The sequence below is a fragment of the Peromyscus eremicus genome, chromosome 12 (assembly GCF_949786415.1).
Source record: "Peromyscus eremicus chromosome 12, PerEre_H2_v1, whole genome shotgun sequence".
Taxonomy (NCBI): Eukaryota; Metazoa; Chordata; class Mammalia; order Rodentia; family Cricetidae; genus Peromyscus; species Peromyscus eremicus.
Window position 1 is genome coordinate 17827775 of NC_081428.1, and position 20260 is coordinate 17848034.

Genomic DNA, 20260 nt, shown 5'->3' on the forward strand with positions numbered 1-20260 from the left:
GGCTCCAAGTTTGTTTTTATTAATAAGAACTTTTAAGATTCCTTCTACACTTTACTATCTTGAAGAATTGATTTTCTTTTTGACTTTGTGTCATACTGAAGAATACAAGGCCACTGGGAGTTTTCAACCCTACTTACAAATCTGAACTGGAGAAAACATTCCCAATGAATTTATTGACCTTTAGAATGTAAGCCTGTGTTGTATTCAATGTAGTGGTCTCATTTCAATATTTGATATGATTATCTCTAATAAATATAAAATATGTGCTAGACAAACATCCTAAAATTAATCTTTTTGTTATTTCTCTGGTCATTACTTTACAAATGGGGTGACATCATTAATATATATTTATTCTATTTTAAAATATAACTTTATTAATTCTTTGAGAGTTTCAGGCAATATATTTTGATCATATTTCCTCACACCTATCCCCACAGCTTCTCTTAGATCAAATTCCCTTCTCCTGACACCTTTCCAAATGTGTACCTTCTTTTGTGTTTTTAAATTATCCCCCTACTCTAAATTTGTGCTGTCCATATCTCATGAGTATGAGAACTATCCTCTGGAGCATATGAACCTAATGAGGGCCACACCCCTAAGAAAAACTGGTTCTCTCTTTCCCAGAAGCAATAAACTCTTGATGGCTCTTTCATTAAAGATAGGGGCTAGGGACTCATAAGTCACACCTCCATCCACCATATCATATTGGCTAGCTGGATCTCTTGGGGGTTGTTTGTAGGCAACCATTGCTGCCATGAGTTCATAAGTGCATGAGTCCTGCCATGTCCAGAATGCATCATATAACTATGTTACTCCACAATCTCTTACTCTTGCAATCTTTCCACTTTCTTGTCTTCAATGGTCCCTGAGCCTTGGTGGTGACAAGGGTGGCATGGATGTTCTGTGTGTGGCTGAGGAGTCCTCCTTCTTCTCTGCACTTTGATCAGGTGTGGTTTCCTGTTGTGTTAGCCACCACCAGTCATGGTCTGGAACTTATCCAATGAGGTCTTAGAGTAGAAATAATCTGTGTGTATAGAGATATGACTTCTTAAGCAACTTGATACTATGTCTGTCCATTTAGGAGAATCATAGATTTGGTTCACCCTTGGGAACTTGGGAACTCCCCAACTGTGGGTTTGTGGCCAGATTTACATTGCCAGATATGAAATCCCTTCCACTGAACAGACCTTAAGTCCAATTAGAGAACAGTTAGTGACTCCAGTAACATTTATGATATTATGGCACCTATGGCTCTATCTTGCCATGTTGGTAATTATTGTAGTCTATAGTTGAGTAAGTTTGCTGATGACATTCTTTTCCCTATCAGCCTACTTAGCATCATGTGGTACTATAAAGAGTAGCCATGGGGCATGGGGGGGTGAGGAAGCTTGCTAGTCATTGCTGATTAGATTTCACCATGTCCAGTGATGAAAGTATATAACATATTCAGCAATAGGGTCTTAACATTAAGGTCTGTTGGGCAACAGAGAACTGGTAGGAGTCTGTATTATTTGGGGAATCATGTTGTACATTTGGAAAATTACAGTTTTTTAGAACAAATTTCAAAATATACATGAATGCTTATGTTAATTTTGATTGTCAGCTTGGTTTGATTAAAGGCTTCTATGGTATAAATGCACAGCATGTCTGGAAATGTCTGGGAGGACATTTGCAGAATATCAAAACAGGTGGGAGGAAGTACCTTCTGAGAATGTCAAATCAGTAATCACACCCATGGCCTGCACTCTGGGATTCGAATAAAACAAGAGAATGATGAAAGAACCAGATACTCTTAGAGTGATAAAAGCATTGAAAGGGGACATAATGTTATGCTTTGGGTCAAATATTCTTGTCATCTGCCATAGAGTGAGTATGAAATTCCTCATGTGTTTGAACACTTGGGCCCATCTGGTGGTGCTATTTGAGGAGGTTATTGAGGAAGATAGACATTGAGGTGTGTGTGTGTGTGTGTGTGTGTGTGTGTGTGTGTGTGTATTGGAAGGAGGGCTGTCCTTAAGACTGCAGAGCTCTCCTTTACTTCCTGTCCTCAATTTTCTGTTATGCCAAGATGAGATGTGAGCAACCATTTGCTCACACACAACCTACCACCATAGAACCATGCACAGCCATGCCTTCCCTGCCAACATAGGCCATAGCCCTTTAAACTGCAAACCAAATTAAAACTCTCTTCACTTAAAAAAGGAGGGGGTAAAAACAAAAAGGAAGAAGCCTCTGTAGCTAAGTGTTTGCTGTGAAAAACTGAGGACATGATTTCTGACCTATAAAGAGCCTGGCATGGCAGCGTGCAGTAGTAAGCCCAGTGCTGGGAGAGCAGACAGGTGGATCTCAAGAGCTAACTGGCCAGCCAATCTATCTGAAATGGTGAGTTCCAGGTGCAGTGAGGGACATGATGTCAAAGATGAGGTGGAGACTGTCTTTCAGACTTATAGTCAGTTAAGTACTCTCTCTCTCTCTCACACACACACACCATTCACACCCACACATATTCACATTTACTCATACTTACATACAAACACAAACATACACACAGAGAAATACACAGACACACACAAACACAGACATACACACTCCCTATGGGGATGAATACTGCCCCTCAGTATTACTGATTTGCTGTTTCTTGAGTCCCTGAGTTTCCTGAAATCACCTGCCTCACCTTCCAAGCTCCCATGCATTCCAGCCATGATACAGCACATCCTCTCAAACAGATTGGCAAAATAAACCTCTTCTCTCTGAAAGCACTTCTCAGGTGTTTAGGCATAATAACGAAGTAAAGCAATGATTGCAAAGCCAAAATTAAAAGTAGAAATATTACATTTTGCTTTTAGAATTTAAACACTGCCTTAAAGGAAAAACCTACCTGTTTTTAGTTGCTTTTGTTTAAACTTGTATTGATTTGAAAATTAGATGAAGTCTCATTTGGATTACTGTTATTTATCACATAGTACTTCCTAGTGTCATAATCATCTATTTCTCATTGTTACATACATTAAAAAAATTCTCACGTCTTATCTTCTAAAACAGAGAAAGAAAAACACCTTGAAAAGAGGAGATAACTCTTGAAAGAGTGTGATTGCTTCTGTGAAGTGAAGTGCAAGTCAGCTTGTGAATGTAAAGTGCTGTTGGCTACAGCTCCTCAAAGCAGTATTTCTTGTTCTGTCACAGAAGTTCAACAAGGTAGAAAAATTATGGACTACCTAGAGGCTTGACTTGTAAAAGATGTTTACTTGTAAGGCCATTTGACTGCACTTAGTGTACCAAAGAACAATCATTTGACCTCCTGACTGCTACAAGAGGGACAGAAGGAAATGTTACATTCAGAAGAATGTGAAAGGCAGAGGCAAACAAGGCCTAGAAAACTCACTGCTAACTTTACATTTGATAAGTCTGTAGTGCAGACTGTAAGGTAGAGGACAAACAATGAGTCATACAATGGCCCAAAGCCTATGGTTTGCTTTGAAATGATGGAAAGGATTGACTAATAAATTTATAAACTATTTACTTATTGTATTTTTATATTAAAATGTTCTATTTCATCTGTGGAGAGAAGCCACTTACACTTATTAATTGGTGTCTTTGAAATATAATTCTCTAAGAGCAGATTCAAGTGTTTCAAAAATATATTAACTCTAAATCATTTAACTTAATTGAAATTCACTTTAAATTACTACATTGATTTTAAGATGTATATTCACTATTATGCAAAATTGAGTCAGTTATTGGAATTGATAAAATATTAAAAATTCATTAGCAGTGTTTTGTTATGATTAAGACTATGGTGTATAATGGTATTTAAATGAGTGACCTCTTAGCTTTAATGTTTGACAATTATTAATTAATGGAATTTTATGTCATAGCTCAGAACTCTTGAGAAAATCGATGGCATTAATAAGAATTATGCCAAAAGCATAAACAACAACAGATTTCATTATAATTCAACTAGAACTCATTTCCCAGTAAATTGTACAAGAATACTTCAATATTGATTGCATGTAGCTGTACACCACTCCCCTTTTCTTAGCATGTTCATGTATATAGACATTCATCGCCTATCCAAGGCACCGGAAGGAAGAAGTATACCTTAGGGGGAGCTCACAGAAACCTCTCTACAGCTTTTATGAGGAAAAGCTGTCAATAATACATCTATTCTGGATGTCTAGAGAAATATCAAATAGGTTCATAACATATTTCTTAAATGATACAAATATACTACTTATAAACTTGTGGACATTAACTTCTGGTAGCAAAAGCATCTTGTATTTAATCAACATTTAGTTATTTATTCATTAAAATACACATATATACACACACATACAAGAATTTTAACATACACCAAAAATATTTTTGGGAGAATTAATGAATTTAAGTTTACAGAAATGTTCTGTCTATGTATCGATGAGTTGGGTGTCAGAAAAGAGGAAACTAATCTTTACTTGAATCATCTAACTAAGGCTTTAGGATCAAACTCAGAGGTTCAGAAGCTAAACATTCAAAGCACTAACGAACTCAGTAGTGTGTATTGCCTTATAAACATAACAATATAGTATAGAAATGTTTCATCTCTTACCAAAGCTGCCAAAGAGTAACTTTGAGTAGCTGTAACAAGGATGTTGAGTTAGAACAATCCAGATTTTGTTGCAAATGAGATGTATACATAACTGCTAGCATGAGAAAAATTCCTGAGATTTTGGTTTATGTTTTAAGATTTATTTTAATTATATTTCATGTGTGTAAGTGTTTTGCCTGCAAGTAGGAATGTACTAAACATTTGTGTCTGATGCTTGTAGATGCCAGAAGAAGGTATCAGATCGCCTGCAACTAGAGTTACAGATGGCTTTGATCCTCAAGGTTGGTGCTGGGATCTACGCCCAGGCCCTCTTCAAGAGCAAAGAATCTTCTTAACTGTGGAGTCATTTCTACAGTCCATTAAATATTTCATAAATAAAATCACTTCCCAGTTTTCCACCCTGGGAATCCAAGAATAAGGCGCCAGCAGAATCACTATTAGTGTATCTGATATCTTGAAGCCATGTCCTCCAGAGAGAAGGAAGACAATGTGCACACATGGCAAAAAGACAGAAGACAATATAACCATGCATGTCCTATTCACAGTGGCATTTATCTATTAATATCTAATGATCTTAAAAAATACCACATCCCCAACCTTCAGTCCCATGAAAAAAATTCTCAACCCACAAATATTATGTGTACATTCATAGACCATAGCAAAGGCAAGAATTCAAATATCATTCACTAATTAATATATACATTATATGAGAGTGGGACTCAAGATTCATAGCATAAGATATATTAGTAAAGAAAGGTACAATGACAAAAATAAAAACAATAATTTTCTTAGGAATATTTGTATAGTCAAGAGGAGATCTGGGCTTTGAAAAACCTCACTGAAATTGTGAACCATGACTAATGAGAATTTATTTTAGTTGTTCGGATATCTCATGAGACATCTCTTATGCAAGGGGGTTCATCTGCATATTTAGGTTTTTATTTCAGCATTTCTAGTAAGGACACAGGAAAAAATATTAGCAGCATTATAAAACTGCCATTTCTTACAATATTACTGATCACCAGTTTGTGCCTGTATTTTCTAGCTACTAACAAAAACTCAAAATATTAAGGAGTATATCATTAAGACTAACTACAATTTAAAAGCAAATAAAGTTTTATTAAGCAATGTCTCATCTCTTGAACTAAAATTAAAGGATGAGCTCCAAAATGGACTACTTTTTGGGCTACATAAAGAATGACAGTGTTTTTAAAACAATCTGTGAAAGGTTCATTAGATAGACCCTACTCAGATCTTGCAACTGAAACACCTTAAGTGTTCAAAATTTTATTACTGGTCATTTCAACTAGCTTAGCTCACTTTCTTTACCTATAAAACTTGATAATAATAGTAAATACTTTGAGTTGCTATTGGTGGAATAGAGGAAGTAGTGTCTTTGTAAACGCTACATCGAAGCTGACCCATATCAAGTCCTTGCTATTAGATATTCTTTCTACCAGAGACTGTACAATGCTGAAGATAAACACGCTTACATTTTATCTGCACCTTTGTCATAATTTTTAGAGGAAAATTCTCTTTCTTTGTGATATATTTGTGACCCTTGTTCTTTATATCTAACTTTAAATCATATTATTAATAAATCTATGATTCTTAAACAATAAATATTATGTTTCCCTTATATGTAATGGGAGGTAATTGTTTATAGCATTAGATAAAATGATAAACTATTCTATTCATTAATAAAAATGGTTATTATTTTTCAATGTTTTTATAAATGATTAGAATGTACTATGAATTGAGAGAAAAAATGGAGACTGTTGAGTCTGATATTAGATAAAACAAGAGTTTGAATTAATGTATTATCTTAAAATTATCTATTAGCCTATTATGTATTACATTAAAAATAAAATTATAGAAATATTCTCTTTTCAGAAGAAAAACATGTCATTGCCAAACTTCCAGTGTGGTGGTGTACACCTAGTCTCCTGGAATAGATAAAAGATTGCATGGATCTTCACCACTCACTAGCTCTTAGATCCCAAGTGTTCTCACCAGTAGTATGTTTAAAGAATAGGCAGATATATTTTAATAAATAAATGATATTTTTAATAAATAAATGAAAGAAAGAAATTAAGCAATTTGCAACAATAAATCAACTATCTCTCCCAACATTAGAAGTAAAAAGTAGAAAAATTTTGTGTGTATTTAATTCATAAAATCATGTGTGTATACTCATAATAAAGATATAAGACAATACAAAATGTCCATACATAATAATGAACTGATTTAAATGCAGAACAATTATTTCCTGGTTTTACAAGTCAGTGGTCCATCTTGACTCTGCTGTGTAATTGATTCTTTAAATAGAAGAATAATTTTTGAAACATCCGCATGTTAAATACACATAAGAGAACATATACATGATCACAAGTAGAAATATTTTTGACTCCAGATGAACCTCAAATCATGTTTAGTTTTTGTATTATTTAATATGTTATCATTATTTTATTTTACTAGTTCTGTCTGAATTTTATTTATTTATTTTCATTTTTCTTTATTAAGAAATTTTCTACTCACTCCACATGCTATCCACAGATCCCCTCTCCTCCCTCCTCCCATCCCCCAGCCCTCTTTCCCAAGCCACCCCACATCACCACATCCCCCAAATCAAGGTCTCCCATAGGGAGTCAGTAAAGCCCAGCACACTGAGCCTAGGCAGGTCCAAGCCCCTTCCCACATCCCCCAAATCAAGGTCTCCCATAGGGAGTCAGCAAAGCCCAGCACACTGAGCCTAGGCAGGTCCAAGCCCCTTCCCACTGCACCAAGGCTGTGCAAGGTGTCACACCACAGGCACCGTATTCCAGAAGCCTACCCATAGAATAGGGACAAATCCCGATCAGCCTGCCTGGGTACCCCCCAAACAGTTCAAGCCAAACAAACGTCTTCTGTATCCAGAGGGCCTTGTCCAGTCCCATGGGGGCTCCACAGCCACCAGTCCACAGTTTATGGGCTTCCACTAGTGTGGCCAGTCATCTCTGCATGTCCTCCTCTCATGATCTCGACGTCCCTCGCCTGCAGTATCTTTCCTCTCTCTCATCAATTGGATTCCCAGAACTCAGCCTGTTGCCTGTCCGTGGATCTCTGTATCTGCTTCCATCTGTCACTGGACAAAGGCTCTGTGGTGACAGTTAGGTTATTTACTAGGCTGGTCACCAGAGTAGACTGATCCAGGCACCCTCTGGACCACTGCCAGCAGACCAAGGTGGGGTCAACACTGAAGACAGTGTATGTTGGAGAGGATGTAGAGAAAGGGGAACACTCCTCCAATGTTGGTGGGAATGCAAACTTGTATAGCCACTTTGGAAATCAGTATGGTGGTTTCTCAGAAAATTGGGAATAAGTCTTCCTCAAGACCCAGCTATACCACTCTTGGGCATATACCGAAGGAATGGTCAATCTTACCACAAGAACACATGCTCAACTATGTTCATATCAGCATTATTTGTAATAGCAAGAACCTGGATACAACATAGATGTCCCTCAACTGAAGAATGGATAAAGAAAATATGGCACATATACACAATGTAGTACTACTCAGCAGTAAAAAAAATAATGATATCATGAAATTTGCAGACAAATGGATGGATCTAGAAAATATCATCTTGAGTGAGGGAACCCAAACTCAGAAGGACAAACATAGTATGTACTCACTCATAAGTGGATATGAAATGGGAGGGAAGGGATGGCCAGACTGCAACCCACAACTCCAGAGAGGCTAGCTAACAGGAAAAGACCCTAGGAGGGACACATGGATGATCCTGTGGAGGAGAAGTGGATGAGAGCTACATGAGTGGACTGGGGGGATGGCAGAGGGTGAGGAGTGGGGGATGAGAACATAGGGAAATGGGAGGGTCAAGCTGGACAGGGACAGAGTGGGAGGACAGGGAGGAAGATACCATGATAGATGAGGACATCATGGGACTAGAAAGAGGCAGGGTGCTGAAGAGGCTCTCAGAAATCCACAAGGTTGACCCCACCTTGGTCTGCTTTCTGAATTTTAAGCATTATAATCAATTAGTTCCTATATTAGTGCTTGTTTTAGTGTACTTTGCCAATACCATACATCATAAAACTTGATTTCTGACCAAAAACCTTCAAGACTTTACCATTTTAGTCTTAATTCTTACATATTAATGTTTTCTTCTGTGTTTTGTGTTTTTCTTTATGCTAATTATCTTCAACTTAAGTGAAAATATACATGCACACATATGGCTCTTAGGTTTAATTCATCTTCTGGTGTCTTAAATGAGTCCTTTTTATTTTTTTTTTCTTTGTCTTATCTTTCATTATTTTCTTTAAGTTTTGGTGCATTTTACATTGCAAAGTTCTAATTACACTACTATTTGCAGTATATTTTGACTGCCATCTCTTATTCCATTATGAAATTATATAAAGCACTACATTCTCAACTAAACACAAGACACAGGGAGATGTTCAATGATTATTACAGATAGTTCTATTAATGGCTGTTGTAATTTTCTTTTGTAGATTGTCTAATGAAGCAGTATTTTAGAAGGAAGTGCTCAAGGTTAGATCTGAAAAGAATCAACAGGACAATAGATCAAATTTCTATAGGTATTATTTGGCAGCACAGGAGAAGACTGAACTCATTTTAACAAGTTTTCTAAGAACACTGAATGATGAAAATCAATCCTAAGCTTCAAGACAAGAAAGCATTCAAAGGACAGTTCAATCTTCAGATCAAGATCAAGGTATGGGACATGTTTGCTTTTATATGGTTCTTTTAAGCATCTATCAACTAAAGAAGTTTAAAATTGACCAGACAATGAACTAGGAACTTAAAATTGTATGTTGAAATAGGTATTCTTGTTAAATAACACCATAATATATACTGAAAACAAATGCTTAATAAAATACATTTATTTTTATTATTAGATGAAATCATATTGCAGTTTTATACTCTGATTATTCACGAGAAGAAAGAAAATCATTTCACAAGTAGAATATTTAATACCCTTTTGTATTAAATATCTTATATATTTTCAAACACCTTTCTACGTAGTAATGTTAAGTGAATTGGGAATTTTTGTTCTGAAATTATTTACTTTTTAAATATAGCTTATAACTGGCACTTTATATCTAACTACTGAGAGTGTAAAAATGTCAGTCATCTTTGTTTTCTTTTGCTAGAGTCTTATCTTTGAATCTGATGAATTGTTAAATTATTTATCATTAGAAATTATTCATTTTATCAGCATGTGTCAATCAATCTTTTCACATCAGTACAGCATGAAAAGCAATGAGCACTCTCAATATTAAGCCACAACTATACATTTAGCTCAGTGATATATTCTTCAAATTGTTGTATTATTATTTATTCTCGATGTGCCCCTTGTCATCCTTTAAAAACTCCTATTATCTTTCTGATAATTTTTTCTATGTCCCTTAATTCACCCCTCTTGCCTTGCTCTTCTCATTTAGCACATTAGTGGTACTGGGTGTATTTTCCTAACTAAGTTAGGTCCATCTGTATCCTCCATTAGTTGTCTTTTCTGTGATTCATTCAAATGTTCCATCTTATCGTTTTCTCTATTTTTCTAGAATCTTTCATATAACCAATTCTACTTTCCAATTTCTTAGAACTTCTTTATAATGGATGAGAATCTTAGAGCCTTGAAAGCAAATGTCATTCCTTTTCTGGAAGGGTGTGAATTAAGGACAGTTTTTTACCACTCTGCTGACAGATGATGAGGTCATTATGATTTCTCGTATTTGTCTTTCGAAACTTCTTGGGAGTGAAGGATGAGTTTACAGATACTGAGTCTGGCTCACCAAAACAAAGATTTAGGCCATACCATTGGGGAAAAGCCAACCTTTAACACAGACTTTTGACATTCTATCTATCTTTCAGGTACCAGGAATCTTTAAATACAACAGGTAAATTAGAGGGAAGTCATGCAACACCAAGCTTTTATTTGCAAGAATGAGGCAACAAAGTAAGTGGATGGTGAACTTGAGTGAAGAAAATTGAAAGCAAGGATGAGGCTTTACTCATCGTTGAGGAAATCTGTACAACATATGAAAATTGGAAAATGAGCTACAGAAATTGACATCGTACCTATAAAAAACTTCTAATTTTTAGCACAAATGATGAAAACTATGCTCATTTGTTGAATTTGAAAATAAGCAAACAAGTGCAATCTAATGTGGTATTTATGATTCTGGCTTTGAAATAAAATAACAAACACATTTCTTGACGTTTAATAGATAGAAGAAACACTGTATGAGTTTGGTAAAGTTGAAAATAGAATGTACTGCTAGGAGCAAATTTGTCCAGAGTGGAAAATTCAAGCACTCATGTAGTAAGCATCAAAAAGATGACAAAATAACTAAGAAGTTAATATGGTAATGATTATTAGAAACTTCAATTTTTTTCTAAAAAAATAAATATTTAAGATTGCATTTATTTAGTCAATTTATATTTTATGTCTTTTCACATTAATGAACACTCTATTGAATCATCTGGAATCAAATGTGAAGTAGCCTTTTTCTTCAATAAATATAGTCATATAAATAATTACTGTGAAGCAAGAGAGAAAAACAACCTGGAATGTGGCTTTGTCACATGGGTAGTACCTGTTCCCATCCTAAAACAATGAAGAACTTTTAATTAGACAAAGCCCTAGGGATTTCAGGGAGAAGTCACAAAGTAAATGATTATGCAAGAAATAGCACACTATTATTGCAGAAATAATGCAAACACTTCCCTGTACCAAAATCTAAAGTATAAAGTAGGGGTTGAAAGGAAAGTCTGGATAGGTAAATACATTTAAAATTAATAAATGAAGTGTCAAAAAGCTTGAAAATTCTAAACATTAAGCAAGAAATATGTAACATTTATATATTTTGCTGTTGTTCGTGCTGACAATAACATGACTATATTTTTTGTTAACTTATTTTTTGGTTGTTACCTAAGTGGGTTCAAAGGAGAAACTGAAAATAGGAATTGGATGATGATTACAATTACTTGAAAAAGATGTTATATTGGGATTTTATAACTTGAATAGCAATGTGCTGCTTATTTATGTATTTATATTTTCATATTTTATATGTACATATTTGTTTGCATATATTTACATATAAATTATTTGTTTGCATGTTTTTTATTTGTTTGTTTGTCAAGTTGATACAAGCTCCCATCATCTGGAAAGAGGCAACCTCAATTAAGATAATGTTTCCATCACATTGGCCTGTAGGCAAGTCTGTCAGGCATTTTCTTGATTAATATTTGGTATGGAAGGGTCTAGAACACTGTAGGTGACGTTAACCCCTGGCCAGGCTTTCTGTGTTGTATAAGAAAGCAAGGGAGGATCTTATTCCTACTTCAACTTGATATGTCAGGTTTTGTTGACACCCATGGGAGGCCTGCCCCCTTCCTGAACACAAACAGAGGAGAAGTGGATGGGGCAGGGGCATAGGGGAGTCATGGGGGGCATGGAAGGAGAGGAGGGAGGGGAAACTGCAGTAGGGATGTAAAGTAAATGAAAATTTTAATTAATTAAAAAAAGAAAGAAAAGAAGCAAATTGAGAGAACCACAGGAAAAAGCCAATAAATAGCTTTCTCCATGGTCTCTTCTACAGTTCCATCCACCAGTTTTCTTCTCTGCATGAATTCTTGTAGACAGGATTATCAAGAACAAACCAGCTTAATTTTTAGCAAACAAACAGATATCCAATAACCTTGAAATCTGTAAAAAAACAACTACTGTTTACAAATATTGTTTCTTATCTCCCTGGGCACAAAAGAGGTTTATACCTCATTTCTCTGAAAGTCAATGTCGTAAAACACTTGTTTGATTAGTAAAATGAATGATAAATGCAAAATGTTTCCTGGAGAAAGCAAATAATTGTTTCAATCCCAATACTATAATTAGTCTTATGTATTTTCAAACACCCTTCTACATAGTGATGTTAAGTGTCACAATCAATAAGTTGTTATGAGTTTAAGATTTGGAAGTCTTTGTCTACTGTCTTAACCAAATAACATCCTGCTTATTGTTACTGAGTATTAGAATATTATTGTAAATATTATAACAAGTATTTAGCCATGAAAATGTTGTTAGGCGTACAAAGATACAAATAGCAATCTCAGTAAGAATGTTTATGTGACCTTATGGGAGCAATAAACCTGTAGTTCATCTAGAGGCTTAAAGTATGCTATGCTTTACAAGAAGCATGCCTTTAGATGTCTACTCTGGATGAACTGGAGAGAAATTTGAAAAATATATGTAGAGAAATACAGGGTCAACATAAGGTGTAATCTATGGGGTTAGAGGAATGAAGAGAACATAGGAAAGTATCCACTAAAGGGAGGCAGACAGCAAAGAAAAGAACTTGAAAGAAAGGGAAATGATCAAGAAACAATTTTATTTAAGATTAAGAAAAAATGATAAGTGGCACAAAGACTATAAGCTGAAAGAGGTAATCTTCAGTATCTTGGAATTTGGGGGATAAAAACCAGAGAATTAAGTAAAAACAAGGATTGTAGTGGTTTGAGTAGGTATAGCCCCCATAGATTCATGTGTTTGAATGCTTGACCCAGAGGGAAGAGGCACTATTAGGAGACCTTGTTGGAATAGGTGTGATCTTGTTGGAGGAAGTGTTTACTGTGGGTCAGGCTTTGAGGTATCATGTAAGCCCAACCTACTCCCAATACACAGTCTTTCCTGCTGCTGTCTGTGGACCAATATGTAGAACTCTCAACTCCTTTTCTAGTACCATGTATGCCTGCATGCCACCATGTCCCACCACAAAAATAATGGGCTAAACCTCTGAAACTGTAAACCAGGCCCAATTAAATGTTTTTCTTTATAAGAGTTACCACAGTCACAGTGTCTCTCACAGCAATAGAAACCATAACATAGACAGAAATTGGTACCAGGGACTATAGTATTGCTGTGATAGGCCAGATGATGTTTCTCTGAGAAGGAATATGCATTTTGGAAAGATGGATTAAAAAAGCAATTGAAATATTTAAGTGGGGCTTACTGGGCCATTGTAGTAGGAACATGGAAGACGATGGTGCTGAGGATGATATGAACTGTAGAGGTCTGGATCAAGAGGTTTCAGAAGGTAAGAATGTTAGTATGTAGCCTAGAAATTGTTGTTGTGATATTTTGGTGAAGAAAGTTGCTGCTTCTTGTCCTAGTCCAAAAAGCATGCCTGAGGCTAATGTGAAGACTTATGGATTAATTAATTAATTAATTAATTTTGGCAGACAAAATCTTGAAACAGCCTAGTGTTGACTCTGCCTTATGATTAACATTTACTCTTATGAAGATCTATAATGAAAAGGAGCAAGCTGAGAAAGTAAAAATACAAAATGTACAATTTGAGGAGAAAGGAGGCACCAGGAAATGGAATGGAGCTAAATCCTGTGTTCAAAGAGATAAATAAATTAAGAAATGGAATAAAGGGAGTGGTGAACTCAGAGCAAGAGCCTATCCAGCTAAGCTTCCAATTTATGAAAAAGAATTAAAGAAAGATTTAGCTTCAGGCACAGTGATATGCACCTTTAATACCAGCACTCTGGAGACAGAGGCAAGCAGATCTGTAAGTTCAAAGGCAACCTGGGCCACAGAGCAAATTCTAGGACAGCCAAGCTTAGGCAGTAAGGATAACCATTGAAATCAGAAAACTGGTGATGATATAATTGAACATGGGGATCATGTTGTAGCCCCAGAAAGCAGCAGAACTTGGCAGCTTCAGCCACATGGTTCTGGCTTTGGAGTCAAGAATAGAAAAAATGAGTTATAGAATCCCCCTCCACAGCTAAAACAAAAGCTACTGAGGCCAGGTGTGTTGCAGGGGTATCCCTACATGGAAGCCCAGAGAGGTCATTGTGTGTAGCTATTAAGGTGAAGCCTCAGTTGCCTTGGAGACCCCAAAATGTTGGAGATGCCAGATTGTGGGATACTGAGAAACTGCTGACAGGGAGTAGATTCAGCCCAAGAGAAAGAAATGTATTACAGTCAAGAAAGCTGAAATTAGTTGGAGATCTAAAGAGCATTTTGACATTAGACATGGAGATGCAGATGCAGAGATTGGATCAGCTGGTTTTCCGATTGACTTTGGTCGAGTATTTCCTTAGTATGTTCCCTTTCCTCCATTTTGCAATGGTAATGTACATTATGTACCATTATAAATTGGAAATATATTATCTACTTTTTAGTTTGATTTTTACATGGGGTTACAGTTAGGAGATTACATGAATCTCAGAAGAGACTTTAAACTTTGAAGTTTTAAACATTGTTGAGACTGTGATAAACTATGGAGACCTTTGTAGTTGGACTCAACACATTTTGCATTATGTTGTGGATACAAGCCTACGGGGGCCAGGCACTGGAATGTGGTGGTCTGAATAAGTGTGGCCCCTATAGACTCATGTGTTTGAATGCTAGACCCATAGAGAAGTGACACTATTAGGAGTTATGTCCTTGTTGGAGTAGGTGTTTCCTTGTTGGAGGAATGTGTACTGTGGGGGGGGGGCAGACTTTAAGGTCTCATATATGTTCAACTTACACCTGGTATACAGTCTCTCCTTCTGCTGCCTGTGGACCAAGATATAGAACTCTCAGCTCCTTCTCCAGCACCATGTCTGTCTGCATGGTGCTATGTCCTGTCATGATAATGGACTAAACCTCTGAAACTGTAAGCTGGACCAAATTAAGCATTTTCTTTTATAAGAGTTGCCATGCTCATGGTGTCTCTTTACAACAATAGAAACCTTAAGACAAGGACTTAGGTAAGATGAATGAGATATCAAGCTATGTTTAGCATAGATATTTATGAAAACATTCTAAGTGTTGCAATGAAAATCTTAAGTGTAAGACAACAAGAAAGATATGTAATATTAATACAATAATGTAATATAAATATCTGATATGCATGATATCTGATGTGACACCCCCAAAGGCATCAATCTCCACAGGTTGAGAAACACTGAGAGATCAGATTCTATGAGTTCCTATGAATGATCTAAGAGAAAAATTTTAGTTTTTTCAGCCATGAGACTATTGCAAAGGAAAAACAAGTCAAATTTTGATTATGCAAATAAGTAGTACATAATATAAATAAAATTAAAAAAAAAACCTCTCTGGGGTATTTTAGTAGGAGTGAGAATGTTAATTAGAAGGATGTGGAATGCTGAACATTGAAATGGAAAAATTTACATAGACTTTGCTATAGGTGAATTACATAATTAGCCCTAATCCTTTCAAATTTATGTCAAATGAAGATTCTCTTCCTCTGACTAAGTGTGTTGGCACATTTGCTTTAAGACTGTCCCATTGGAGGTTGACCCCTGTCAGGTGGAAGCTGGTTGCATTTGTGACTCATAGTGTCATCTATTATTTTGTAACTTCCTGACTCTGAAGTACATGCTCAGGATGTTCATAGATATTGGATGGTGAATAGTTACTTGAGAAGAAATAGAGTAGAAAGCGAAAGATTTTCTACTTTTTCCAAAGTATACCAACTAACACCAGGGAATGGATGTGGGAAAAGAATCACAAATGTGTTATTTTAAGGAAGAATGTCAGACCATTACACAATGTTAAATGACTAATGTCGACAATACTTTTTCGGGGATGAGTAGCTCCAATGATGTGCATGGCAGACTCAATGCGAACCTAAAGCAAATAAAGCTGAGATACAAACTTAATTCTGCTTTACACCAGGAGAAACGTGAAGCTCTTTATCTAGAGAAGCTACCTGCAATGGCTTTTACCGTGTGTTATTCACTGATCTAAGCAAATCTGATTTTGAAGAAGAGTGAAGTATATTCCTTTCATGAATGAGTGAGGATAGCAAGAGAAACTTGCTCCAATACCAATTAGCTGAAAGATAAGAAGAGCACTGGCATGCTTAGGATGGAATGCCTGGTTGTCACAGGCTGGTAAGACAGCCATTCTACATTTGGCATCCTTTATTTTCATGGTTTGCTGTTGAATAGATGTATAGGTCAACTAGCAACACTTAACATGCACCTGAAATGGGTATGGTCGGCAAGGTCCAGAGAAATTCCAGAGCAGTATTGTGTGTTCGACCCACAGAGCCTTGGCATTCTAACAACAGTTCATGGTGCTTTCAGGAAGGAAAATCCACTAATGTGTTTGTTATGAGCCAATTTTACAAAGTTTAACTGCATTTTCTTCAAGTCCTTTTTCTTGGATTGAACCTTGGGCCTCCTTCATTCTAGGGAAGCTCTTTCCCAATGGATTATATCTGCAGAATTTTATTTACTTATTATTTTGTTGTATAAAGTTTTTATTTTAGGATCTTACTAAGGTGTCTATGCTGACCTCAAACTTACTCTGCAGCCCTGGGAAGCCTCAAACTTGTGATCCTCCTGTCTCTGATTCCACTGAAGAGAAGATCACAGGTCAGAGTCACTAAACCAGGCCATAATTCCCTTTTATTATATTTTTCTACTTAGGGTAAATTGATAATTAGTTGACTAATTGTCAAAATAAAAAAAAGCAGACCTTGAATTGTTCTACTTTCAATCTTCATTTATTTTCTCTAAATATTTAGTGACCTTTAGGAAGGAAATGTTAAATTTCATGACTCTACAGGATGATTTGACCATTATTGTTAGAGGCAATAAGAGGAACTGTGAGTCAGTTTATTCTCACATGATTTCAGCATTCTTTAACTTTTTTTTTCCTGCGTGTCTGCCTGTGGACTTTGACCCCACATTACACAGCAAAACACTCTTGGGAAGACTGACATGTAATCTCCACAATTCGATAAGTTATACCTTATAATAAAGGCCCTAAGGTCATCCCCATCTCTGATATAACCTTGATGAAAATAAAATAAACCAAGCAATAAGTCTGCAATGTACATTGAAGTTGAAAAACAAAACACACCCATGCAGGAGCCATACACTTGAAAAAAACCTCTGAGATAGACGGTCAAGAACTTCCAAACTGCTCCCCAGTTGTGAACCACTAATGAAGGGAAGTTCATGTTCCACAAATCATAGCCCTTTGACATAAGCAAAATGCTGTGCAGGCAATATAAAAATATGCAATAGAAATTATGGCAGTTACACAATTGAAGTAGTTTCTTCAGATTGTTTTCAAAGGGATTGGTGAACATATACAAGGTAACTTTGTTTGAAAAGGGATTTCAAACTCTTTAAACATTACTCATTATGCTAGCTTTCAATCGCCATGAATTCTTAATAACCCAAAAGGCCACAGCAGTCCTTTTCTGAGTGTGGACTTTAAAAGGTCAGCTGAAAAGTGAATGTTGGCCTGAAACCATTTGTAGGTAGACAGGGTGAATCTGCAAAGTTAGACACGAATTTTCCCCTCAATTTTGAATTCATAGTTAAAATCTTTATGCATCATAGCCATGAAATGTCCACATTGCTTTCCTGGTATATAGAGCAAAAACTATTATACTAAGAGAAAGAGAGTATAGTCTTCTCAATTTCATTTTGTTGCTGTGAGAAAACACTGACCAAAAACAACTCAGGAAGAAAGGAAATTGTTTGGCTTCTACTTTAGGTCACAATCCCCACAGAGAAAGGTTGGTGCAGGAATTCAAGAAAGCCAGAAAAGATGGGGACCTGCTTTCTCACTGACCCTGGTTTGCTCTCTAGCTGACATTTAGCTAGCTTTATTATATAATCCTTGACCATATGCCTAAGGATGGTACTGCTCACAGTTTGCTGAGCTCTCTTACATCAGTGAATACTCAAGACGGTCTCCCACAGACATGCCTGAAGGTCAATTTGATCTAAGCAACTTCTCAGTTGATGCTGTTCTGCCAGATAACTGTAGGCTGCATCAAGTTGACTATATAGCTAGGACAGACTCTGATCCCATTTTATCCAGAAAAAAAAAAAAGGAAAAATACTTCATCTATAGTACAATCCCAAGCAATTATACCATTCTCAAGAGTTCAAAGACACAGAAATAGTGAGTTTTACTTTTTCTCAACTTAAGAGACTATTGGGGCCTGTGAGGAAACATCAGTATAGAGAGTGGAAGGGAGTTTGAGAACTTGATATAAAATCACCTTCAATTGTACCAGTTGTTTCATATGCAGTCTATATACTGAATCAAATAATATGAAGTTCAGTCCTTGCCACAAAGGAATTCATCTGACAAATACCTTTATCTTTATATTAACTACCAGACATTCTTTTTACACTATATGGAGGACAGTACACATTACAATATGATCACAACAATGTGTCACCTCTGTTTTTGTCTTGTCTCAGTTTTTCGGCCACCCGAGCAGCATTGGTCATCAGTTAAATCCAATGGAGTGGACTTTAACTCAAATCGGACCTTTGTTGGTTACTCTCAGAAGCGTTGTGCTGCTATTGCACCAGGTCACCATTGTAGATCAAAGGGTTTGTAGCTGGGCAGATGTTTACATTTCTCCTTATGTAGTGTTCAGATTAATTGATCCGACCATGATTTTGTTGTTGCTGTTACTTGTGTTCCTGTTTTTGTTTTTTTCTTGTTGTTTGCTTGTTTTGTTTTGTTTTTGAGCAGGGAGGATTGTGGAAACATTTTAAAACTTTGGGATGTACCTGTCTGATCTTATTGAAGCTTTGCTGTAAGAACTTGGAACACAAAAATGTTGAAAGAAATGCAGGTGATTGGTGCCTGCCTTGTGAAGTTACAGAAGGATGCTTGAAATGTCCTCAAATATTCTTACTATGCCTATTTTTGTGGTATGTTATTTAATAAGAATCTGTTGATCCAAAACCAAATGGCCAAACTTGAAAGCATGCATTTAATATGTTTTATATATTATGATAAATATGTTTATTATATATGTCTATACTTGTAATAACAATTAACGAAAGAAAGAGTCCATGGATACGATGTGAAAGGGAGCAAGGAAGGGTATATGGAAAGGTTTGGAGGAAAGAAAGAGAAATGATGTAATTACATCATGATCTCAAAAGTTAAAGAAAAAATAAAGGGAATAACTTTATAAAGAAAGTCTGTAAAAGTGAAACCTCTGTTTTACTGAGACAATGCATGCTGGTTTTCAGGAGCTGAAACCACTGCTGTGATAACAAGAAATTAGTGCTGCTGAGGTGAGATATTTGGGGAATATTTTTCAGGGTCAGCACACAGAAGTTGTGGTCCACGGGGGCCAAAGCTTCATCTCAAACTAGAAGCTGGATTTGGAAATGGGTTTAAGAGTCTCCCACATGGTACTGGATGGTAAGCATCAGGCGTCTTGGAGAGCTGAGACTTGGCACTGCATGGCAGAGGTAGAGTGCTCCTAAAGAAAGACAAGAAAAAGCCACTGGTGAAGGTGTAACCTTAGTTATAGTAGAACCTCAAGGTCATGGAGAGAAGCTGAGTCTTGGCATTATGTGTCAGAGTCAAAGTTCCTAAAGGGAGGACTAAGACAAAATAAATAAAAATAAATAACAAGTGGCTTTGATTTAGAAGTCTGTCTTCTTACATTACAAAAGAATTCTTGGAAATCTAAGCTTGGAAAGGACAACAAACGTCTTGTCTTCATTCCACACTTTCAATATTAGTATTTTAGATTTACACATAAACTTCTAGTAGATGGAAACCATTTTGTTAAAGACCAAATATTCATGAGCTCATAATTTCACTGAGCTTAATCTATAAAACAAAGAGC